Raw genomic sequence first — 9,716 nt, forward strand, 5'->3', positions numbered from 1 at the left:
TGACCAATCACGTCATTACTACCTGTCTCCGGTCAGGTGTGACCAATCAGGTCATTGCTACATGCCTCATATAAAGCAGCAGGCTGGAGGAGAGAGAATGTTCAGCGGTTCTCTGTCCTTTCAAAGTGCTAGAAAATATTTATACTGGTGAGTAATATCATTTTCTGAATGTTTTGATAATTTAGGGACTATAAACCTTTATTCTTATATTGATAGACTTGTATCTTTATTTAATATTCTTGATTGTATCTTTATTTAATGTTCTCGGATCGGTTGATACAATACACTTATTTTAAGGTGGTGTTGGATATTATGTATATGTCCTATAGCTACAGTACCGCTTAACTCCAGTCTTTCTTCAGCCATGTGGCATTGTAACCTTAAAGTCTACACTTCAGCTACAGCTGGTTGCAATGGAAACCTGTGTACTGTTGGGTCACTATATGGCACAGAGCTGAAGTCACTTAAACAGTGCTGTACTACATTTTGGCCAGATCAGTAGCTACCTACCTAGTGCTAGTCTGTATAGTAGGCCGTTTCCAATACAGCCCTCAATCATTTAAAACCAGCTCTGCAAGTTCTGACAAGGCACGTGTGTGACTGTGTAATGGAAGCAAGGATTCCAATGATACAGAACTGAGAACAAGCTGCACTTCACATCACTGCTAAATACATTAGGTACGTGGAGGCAGTCCGCCCAAATGCCACAAGATGGCGATCTCTACAGGTGTGTGCCATGTTGTGGTGTTTGCTGTTCCCTGCTGTGTAGTATCTGTTCTGAATACAGCCTTTCTCTTCCCCCTCAGACTGAAGATGTCTGGCCGTGGTAAGAAAGCCCCTGCGCCCAAGGCCAAGACGACCCAGACGACAAAGTCCTCCAGAGCAGGGCTGATCTTCCCAGTGGGCCGTATCCACCGGCTACTGAAGAAGGGCAACTATGCCCACAGAGTGGGCGCTGGTGCTGGGGTGTACCTGGCAGCCATCCTGGAGTACCTTTCGGCAGAGATCCTGGAGCTGGCTGGGAACGCCTGCCGAGACAACAAGCGGTCACGCATCAGCCCTCGTCACCTCCTGCTGGCCATCAGGAACGACGAGGAGCTCAACAAGCTGCTGGATGGGGTCACCATCGCTGAAGGAGGCGTGCTGCCCAACATCCAGGCCGCCCTCCTGCCCAAGAAGACCAAAAAGATGCCTAGTGGTGACAGCGGTGCCAAAGACCTTCAGTCACAAGAGTTTTAATGTATTTTTAACGTTTATATTTTGTAATAAAGATTTTTTTGAGTAAAATGTCCCTTGTTTATCGCCTTGGCTGCTGGAAGGTTTTGGTGCATGCTTGTCAGGGTTATGAATTCTGTGGGTATGGAAGGGGGGGTAGATGACTAAAATCCAGCCACTCTAATACGACTTCTCGCTCCACTCGTTTAAAGTTGATTTAGGGCTGCAACTAGCTATTTTCATAATCGATTGGATTTTCTTGATTAATTTGTTGTGTGGTCTGTTGTGTGGTCTATAAAATATCAAATGTCTTTTTGTCATCAGTGTTTCCCAAAGATGATGTCCTCATTGTCAACAAAAGATATTCAGTTTATTGTCATAAAAATAGTCTTCTGTTGGGACTAATCGATCAATCATTCCAGCTCTAGTTTAATTTGAAGCATTTGGATGAATGGGTAAATAGAGATGTCTTTTGTTGCATTTTTCAAAGATGCTTTGGCATTGTAGGCGATGTGTTAAAACTCTTTGTGAAACATTAGTTGGTTTGGCATAGACTAGAGGACAATGCACGCCAATGGAAGGAAATTGAAACAGTTGACTCGATTAGTATTTGAATAGACGCCTCAAGGGCAGGCAAATGGCCTACCCTTAACCTATATGTTTGAAACAAGCAGAAGTGTATAGCTCAAAATGTGTTCTTGTTAGTCTGGGCCTGTGGTTTATGTTCACATCGCTGTCAGTTCATATTGGAATCAGATATGGGTTACACAGCGTTAGATCAGAACAGCAACTTTGAATTGAAGGCCTGTAGCCCACTTCACACATGCAGCAAGGCAATCTATTTAACCCAATCAGTGTAGGAGAATGTGAAGTGTCCATCCCTCTCTGAGTGCTGCTATATTTCAAGTGACATCTCGAGAAAACTTCATTAACGTTGGAATTATCACGCCACAGATTTCTTGGTATCCCAGACGAAAAGGTCCTGGAGGGGGGTGGGGGGTGGGCTGGCCGAACCGGACTGCCAGTAATTTAGCTTGTCAAAGTTCTTTCATCACCTCCCTCTCGCCCACGTCCTGCTTCCCAGATGAGAGAAGAGGCTGGCACTGATGAATGAGATGAAATAACATTTGGACAGTACAAAGCTCCTCCCTCTCTTCTCTCTGCCTCTGGGGAATAATAACATGACTGGAGAGAGAGAGAGAGAGAGTTGCTGTGCTATCTTTAAGAGGGGAAGACAACGTTCTCTTTACCAGTCGCCACAGCATGTGTGGCCTGTATTGTTTTCACCTTGTGAGTCCCTGTGTGCGTGTGTGCATGTGTGTGTGCCACAGTCTGTAATAGACCCTTCTCACGGGGGCCATTTTGTGTCAAAAAGGCAGGGTAAACACAGGTGCAAGCAACACACTGATGTGTGTGATGTATAGTGTGTTGCTTGCACCTGTGTTTACCCTGCCAATTTGACACAAAATGGCCCCTGTGAAAAGGGTCCATTCAGGAAGTTGGGGGGAAAAAACGCTTCATACCAGAGGAAGTTCGAACCGATGCAGGTGATTGGAGATACAAGCGGATCCGGGATATCCGATGCAGGTGATTGGAGATACGAGCAGATGTCCCGCCTAAAGGCGGGGTGCCTAATTAGGTGCAATTCGTCATAGCGCCACCTACAGTGCTGATACCGTACACACACAACACAATACCTTTTGAAAAAAGAGCACCCCTCTCATAATTATTCATAAAAAATAAAGTGATATACAGTCAGGCCTGGATTACAGTAATACAGTATGGTGCGCCTGGGTGACCACAGTTGAAGTGCCCATCTCTTTCCAATTTACATGTAGCCTAAAAAATAAAAAATTAATATGGCAATAAAGACCACAGATTTGCATGATCTTATTGCTAACAGGCTCAACACACATACTACAGAGACATTTAAGACACAATGTGGTAACTAAAAAAATATGTAATTTTATACAGTGAGGACTGTAAATAAAAAAAAACACCTCGCTACAATGAAATGCCTACTATGGGGACTAATATCATTACACATGAATACATTTGGGGCTCATTGAATCGATAAGAGTCTCATCTTTCAAGTCATACCTAAATTATGTACAAATACTTTAGGGACCCCCAGTATGCAGAAATATTCAAATAGATGGCAAAAAATCATAAAAATGTATAGGCTACTGCATGTAAAAAAAAAACCTTTCTTTGCAAAAAATTTACAAAAAAAAAAAAAAAAAAATGCGTGAGATTAGCATACATGGGCATGTTTGTAAAGGGGAGACTCATGTGTATAGAACCCGTTCTCATTCAGATATCTTGAGGTAAGAGATCAAGAGCTCCCTTTGAAAACGGCCATGACAGTTTTACCCTCGCCAAACTTTGCCTAAATGTGGAGCGTTATTTAGCCCCCTTCCCGACAAGCTAGCATGACCCAATTAGGCGTTCTAGTTCGGAGGCTATTAGCATCAGTATCTTCACTCTATAGCTTTATGGGTCTGCTAGAGCCTCTGAAACACAGTCATGTTGGCCGCGGACGTGTCTTGCAAAAAGGGCACTTATCATTCAGAGGGCAGGTGCTTGGGCACCACCTGGGGGTCTATCTGTGCACGTCCCTGCATCACAATCTAAATGCTTTTTGAGTTGTGAATTAATTTGTCCACATCCTCCAAATAATAGACACCAACAATGTCATCGCCTCAGTCCTCCGTCTCCCCAATACTCAATATGGCAGCAGATGCTTTACAGCTAAAGCAAATGGCAAAGTACTCCTACACTTATCCACTTTCATATTCATGTTGCCTCTGAAAAAAAATCTAACCATTGAACTGTCACCTTCTCACACTTTATTATTCCAGCTGCATTTTTATTGAATCTCCATTTCAACAAGTACCACATCTCTCTCTCTCTCTCTCTCTCTCTCTGTCTGTCTGTCTGTCTGTCTCTCTCTCTCTTTTAAAATGGATTCAGATATAATGAGTCATTTGCCAAATATGTATCTTAATGTCGTGGAACAGTGCGTGCTGTATGAAGCACACCGTGTCAACCACCAGCTGTTAACGCATTTAATATCACCCACTCTCATACGCCTGAGCAGAGGGTGAGAGGAGCCGGGAACAAGAGAGTGAGAGAGATCAGAGAGGGGAAAGTGGACAGAGAGCGAGGGAAGAGGAGGGAAGAGAGCGAGGGAAGAGAGCGAGCGAAGAGGAGGGAGGAGAGAGAGGGAAGAGAGTGAGGGAAGAGAGTGAGGGAAGAGGAGGGAAGAGGAGGGAGGAGAGAGAGGGAAGAGAGTGAGGGAAGAGAGTGAGGGAAGAGAGGGAGGGAAGAGAGGGAGGGAAGAGGAGGGAAGAGGAGGGAAGAGAGTGAGGGAAGAGAGTGAGGGAAGAGAGTGAGGGAAGAGAGCGAGCGAAGAGGAGGGAAGAGAGTGAGGGAAGAGAGTGAGGGAAGAGGAGGGAAGAGGAGGGAAGAGGAGGGAAGAGGAGGGAATAAGGATGGAAACAACACAAGGGCTGAATTTGTCTTCTTCTTGTTTCTATAGCTGATGATAAGCATTTGTCCACCAGGGTGGGCTGTTGCTCTTCATTGCCCTAAATTGCAGGGAGCAATCATGACCTCCTGTGCGGGGGCGGGGCGGGGGCGGTGAGGGTTTACAGTCATTTGCACAGCAGTTTTCAAAGATTTACATACGCAGTGAAAATGAAACCATAAAATCATATGTGAGAGGGGAGGTTACAGGAGACCCCTGCAATTACAAGCAGACAAGGCCTGCGGGAAGAGAGTAATGGATCACAATCAACAGGTCATGAGGAGAACATCATTTTAATATTAGCATGCAGAGATGCTGACGATGCACTGAATGCAGAGCAGAAGCTGAGTGTGTGAAATTATAAACTCTTTGCATTTTGTGGATTTAAGATACAGCTATCATTGACCTTTTCCACAGGAGCCACCGTGCGTCTCAAAGGCAGGAAGTAAAACAGGTGCAAGCAAAACATTAACGAGGGTTTCCAACTTACAAACCATTTAGGTGCTCCAGTGCCCGCGGGGGCCCTCGTTAATGTTTTTGGTTGCACCATGTGTTACTTCCTGCCTTTGAGACACAAAATGGCTGCTGTGAAAAAGGTGAATTATTATATTGCAGTATATGAGGTCTTTCCACATGCTATTCACACCAACACTACAGTAACACACTAACAGATGATGTAAGAGATCTACAGCAACGACCCCAAAGCTGAATGCCTTATGGGCACGGCGGCCGTTAAAATGCTATTTGTATCAAAGTTGAATTTCCTCTAACAGAATGGCGTCCCTTCATTTGACAAGCTTGCCCAGATCACTAATTTATACAACAGAGAACTGCTGCCACTGGCATAACACGAGCTGTGCTGTCAAGACTAAAACATCTAATTGTTCAGCAGAAAACAGTGGCTGAGCAGAGGCGCTATGATCGAATCAAAAGAAAGGAATCCATGAATTCAAAATGAGGACGAGGGAAACGAGACGAGTAACACATTTCTGTGGTTGTCGGGGGCCGGGCCGGTCCAAGGACATCCTCAAGTCCATTAATTACATTTTGTGATGCGGCATCAAAACAATCTCTTCTGTTCTGTCTGAGCTCACATTATGACTTGCAGACTATTTGTGAAAACACAGTGTGCAACTTCAAAACCCTGCTTCTGAGTTTTATCTTCATAAGTTTATAAAAAACTCAAAACTCAAAATGTACACAAAGCGCAGAGACACACACACACACACACACACACACACACACACACACACACACACACCTACACGCGCGCACACGCGCACACACACACACACACACACACACACACACACACACACACACACACACACACACACACACACACACACACACACATGTATTATAATGGTCTGTTGACTACATAAAGGAATAGTCAGCTTAGTTTTAAAACGGGGGTTCTTTGGCACTTGAGTGCCATGAAAAGCAGAATGGACAGCATATTACACACTGTCCCATGCTGTGATACCACTTAACGCCAGTGCTTTTATTGCTTCATGCTGTGTGGACCGCTTGATCCTGTTTGTGGGGTTAGAACAAAGTCAGTACACCTGTGCCTGCAGTGGCCAGCAGACTGAGATAAACCTGGATAATGATCTGCTGCTCACACTGTTACACAGAGAGAGGTGGAGAGGCTTTATAGTGTTACAGCCACCATGCTGAGGCTGCTGCTAAAACACACACACACACCCCCCTACACACACACACACACACACACACACACACACACACACACACACACACACACACACACACACAGACACACACACACACACACACACACACACAGACACAGCCGTGCGCGCAACACAGTCTCACAGAAAATTGTATAATACCAACGATATGGACCAACGTTGCTATTTTACAATTTCAAATACACACACATGCTCACACACATCTAGATATGCAATGCTCATGTAAAACCACTTGTATACTGGCATGTAGGCACACAAGCCCTCACACATGTACGCAAACACACACACACATGCACACTCACGCACACGCACACACACACACACACACACACACACACACACACACACACACACACACACGCATAGACACACACAAAGGTTGACGCACAAACACATGTCCTCCTATCCCCATCATTCCCCTTCACATCTCTTCTGTTTGCAGGCTGGGCTCAGCTGGCTAGGACCAGCCAGACATGCTGCCATCCCATAATAATATCCCACTGGCTATAATTGTGAGACCCATAACCACCCTCTCCTCTCCTCTCCCCTCCCCTCCTCTCCTCTCCTCTCCTCTCCTCTCCCCTCCTCTTCTCTTCTCTCCCCTCCTCCTCTCCTCTCCTCTCCTCTCCCCTCCTCTTCTCTCCCCTCCTCCTCTCCTCTCCTCTCCTCTCCTCTCCCCTCCTCTTCTCTCCCCTCCTCCTCTCCTCTCCTCTCCTCTCCTCCTCTCCTCTCCTCTCCTCTCCTCTCCTCTCCTCTCCTCTCCTCTCCTCTCCTCTCCTCTCCTCTCTCCTCCTCTCCTCTCTTCTCCTCTCCTCTCTGGGCTGAAGGAGGGCGGGGGGGGCTATAGGTGTAGGGAGAGAGAGCTGCAGTCCCCTGGGAGGGGGAGGTGATACAATCCACTCCAGCTGTCAATCTCCTGCCTCCACACGCACACGCATTGCACACGTGCGCGCAACACACACACGTGCGCGCGCGCTCGCACACACACACACACACACACACACACACACACACACACGTGCACGCGCACACCCACACACACACACACACACACACACACACACACACACACACACACACACACACACACACACACACACTCCTATACCTAGAGGTCAGTGAGTGGGTGGACTGAGAAATGGATGCCTTGCCCAGCCATGACGCTGATTAAATTAACTCCTACTGTTATATACTCCCTCCCACATGACATGTCACTCCCACTAGAGAGGGAATTAGCAGAGAGAGGGGGAGGGGGAGGGGGAGGGGGGAGGAAGGGAGGGAGAGAGAGAGAGAGAGAGAGAGAGAGAGAGAGAGAGAGAGAGAGAGAGAGAGAGAGAGAGAGAGAGAGAGAGAGAAGGGGGAAACAGCTACTGCAGCAAAACAGAAAGAGAGAGTCGGAGACAGGGAGAAGAGCTTACTGTAATCATTTTAAGGAGTAACTGTTTGAGCTGCTCAGCCTCGTTCTCTCTTGGTGGGAGGTTGTGACTGATGCTCAATTGGACGAGCACAATCCAAGACAGTCAAAGGAGCAGCCAAATAGTAGTGGAGTAGTAGTAGTATACTAGTAGTAGAGCATTCTTTGACATTTCTGAAGGAAGTTGGACCACTGGAACCAAATGTATTCCATGAGAGATGCTAAGAATAAACTCTGCACTGGGCATCTTTGCATGCTGGAAGTGGCTGCAAGGCATTAAAAAAAAGATTATTAAATTATTATGGTTATTATTAAATATTACATTTACTTGCAGTTGCCAGTGATTTCGTGTGCTCCAGTCAATTATACTTTTCTGTAAAAAAAAAAAAAAATTCAATACCCAGAAATCATACATCAACCTGGACCCATAGACCTGTCCAGTCTGTGATCATTTTATAAAAACAAAAATTATTTTTTCTTTTACTCATACAAAATCTTGCCTTAGTGCCGACACACAGCTTACAAAACTCTGCTGTGGAATCACGTTCAGCTGTGCTCTTTCCTTTGTGTGTGGCAGTCAGAAAATAAATGAGTTATAAATGGGCCAGGCACCAGTGTACCTGGAAACCTGCTCATATCTGCAAAAACCACCCTGGGCGCTACGCCAGTGCACATCTAATGCGTGTCCAACTCATGTTCAATGGAGCCGTTCCAGATAGTCTCAGCCCTTGGGGAATATCACAGGCTTCTGCTGTATGAGAATATAAAAAAATGTACCAGTCATTTGCGTAGTTCCTTTCAAAACAGTCAAAATATCTTTGCAGATTACAAAATAATACTAAATAAACCCAATATGATCAATTACATCAATTCAAAACACAACATACACTATCTAGACATGTATATCTCTAATCTAGATAAGACCTACTGTATCTGAGAGCCTGTGTTTCAGGTTGGCACTTCGCTTTAAGTAACCTAATTGTGATTCATTCTCTAGTGAGTACATGATGCAATTGTTCCATGCGGTTAAAGTCCTCATTATCTGCTGGGATCTCAGTCTCCCAGCCCACTCAAAAATGCAGTTCTACTGCAGCTGGCGAAGACGTTAAGAGAAGAAATGCAGTCAGTGAACAGCAGCATCTTTCAATAACAGCTTCAGGTTGTCAATGCCCTATTAGTATTTCTATCACAGGAATGCATTTTGATTCATGCCTGTATTATTAGTGCGTTCATGTGGTGTCGGAGTCATCGGGAAAACAAGATTCTGACAGGGAAAATTCACATGAACAGTCAAGTCGGAAACAACAAGATGGCAACTCTGTGACTGTCAAGTCTGCCGACTTGACGTCTCATGGTCACTGCATAATTCCATGTAGAGTTCTTCAGGTATACCAGAACCCCCCGGTACCCGACCCGGACCCAGCTGGGTCCATTCAAAAGAAGTGACTCCAGGTCCCGAGTCGGGTCCGGGGGTCTCGGGTCACTGACAGTGAAGTGCCAGGTCCAATAGGACCCCGAGTGGACCTGGCGACACAGCTGTCAATAACCCCCTTTTATATCATCCAATAACTAATTAAAAACAAACTTATTCGAAAAATGTGCACTTGGCTATCCCCGAACCCCTGAGGACCCAGGCAGGTCTCGGGTCCATTCAAAAGAAGTGACTGCGGGTCTGGGACATTTATGGGGTCTGCACGGGCCCAGGTCTCAGCTTTCTAATAATAGATGGGTCCAATCGGGTCCGGGCACAAATTTCCCAGCTACATTAGTGTCCGGGTCCGCCATTTTGGACCCGTGAAGACGCCATGTCTGTTATTCCACGGCTTTGATGTCTTTACTGTTATTC

The 9,716-nt window shown here is 45.7% G+C and overlaps 1 pseudogene across 1 annotated transcript; it reads left to right on the top strand.

The window, feature by feature from the left end:
- Positions 1-813: 813 nt before the first annotated feature.
- On the top strand, positions 814-1,239 carry LOC310789650 (histone H2A pseudogene; annotated as a pseudogene). The gene has a single exon. The product of its transcript is annotated as a histone H2A pseudogene (transcript).
- Positions 1,240-9,716: the final 8,477 nt, after the last annotated feature.

Source organism: Poromitra crassiceps (assembly GCF_964638095.1).
Source record: "Poromitra crassiceps genome assembly, chromosome: 15".
Classification (NCBI taxonomy): Eukaryota; Metazoa; Chordata; class Actinopteri; order Beryciformes; family Melamphaidae; genus Poromitra; species Poromitra crassiceps.